Below are 832 nucleotides of genomic sequence, written 5' to 3' on the forward strand. Positions count from 1 at the left end.
AAAGAAGCATAATTCGACCCATCCCTAAGATCGAAAACCCGCAACTGCCTAGTGATTACCGACCAATTAGCATACAGCCAGCTGTTTCCAAAGCACTTGAATATATTGTTCATGACCAAATCACTGAACACTTGCATGAATTCAGTCTATATGACAAATTTCAATCTGGTTTCCGTAAACATCACAGCACAAACACTGCTCTAATTAAAGTAACTGATGACCTGAAATATGCCATCGACAATCGAAAGGCAACAATATTGACGCTACTGGACTTCAGCAAAGCTTTTGACACTGTTAACTTTGACATATTACTCAGAAAAATGCAACAGCTTAATTTCTCTGATAGTGCAATGAGATGGTTTGAAAGCTACTTAAAAGACAGACAGCAATGTGTTGTCTGCGCAAATGAAAAATCTTCCTCGAAACATGTTTCTTCGGGAGTGCCACAAGGATCAGTCTTAGGACCACTGTTGTTTTCGTCGGTTTTGTCCTCCTGTAAACATATGCCGACGACCTCCAGCTCTACCTAAGCGTCAGACCTGAAGACGTAAACACTGCAATCGCTCTGATGAATGATGATCTGTCTTCAGTAGTGACATGGGCGAAAAACCAGGGGCTTAAATGAAACGCAAAAAAGACGCAAGTAATCTTAATAGCCCATCAGAAATTAATAAGTTCAGATTTCCGCGAACGGCTACCTCCTATTCTGCTCGAAGGTACTCCAATACCATATCAGAAAACAGTGAAAAACTTGGGTGTAACTTTGGACGAGCATCTCAACTGGGCGGAGAATACAGTCGCAGTGTGCCGAAAGACGTCTGCTTCTCTCTAT

The sequence above is a fragment of the Schistocerca gregaria genome, unplaced genomic scaffold (genome assembly GCF_023897955.1).
Source record: "Schistocerca gregaria isolate iqSchGreg1 unplaced genomic scaffold, iqSchGreg1.2 ptg000698l, whole genome shotgun sequence".
NCBI classification, from domain to species: Eukaryota; Metazoa; Arthropoda; class Insecta; order Orthoptera; family Acrididae; genus Schistocerca; species Schistocerca gregaria.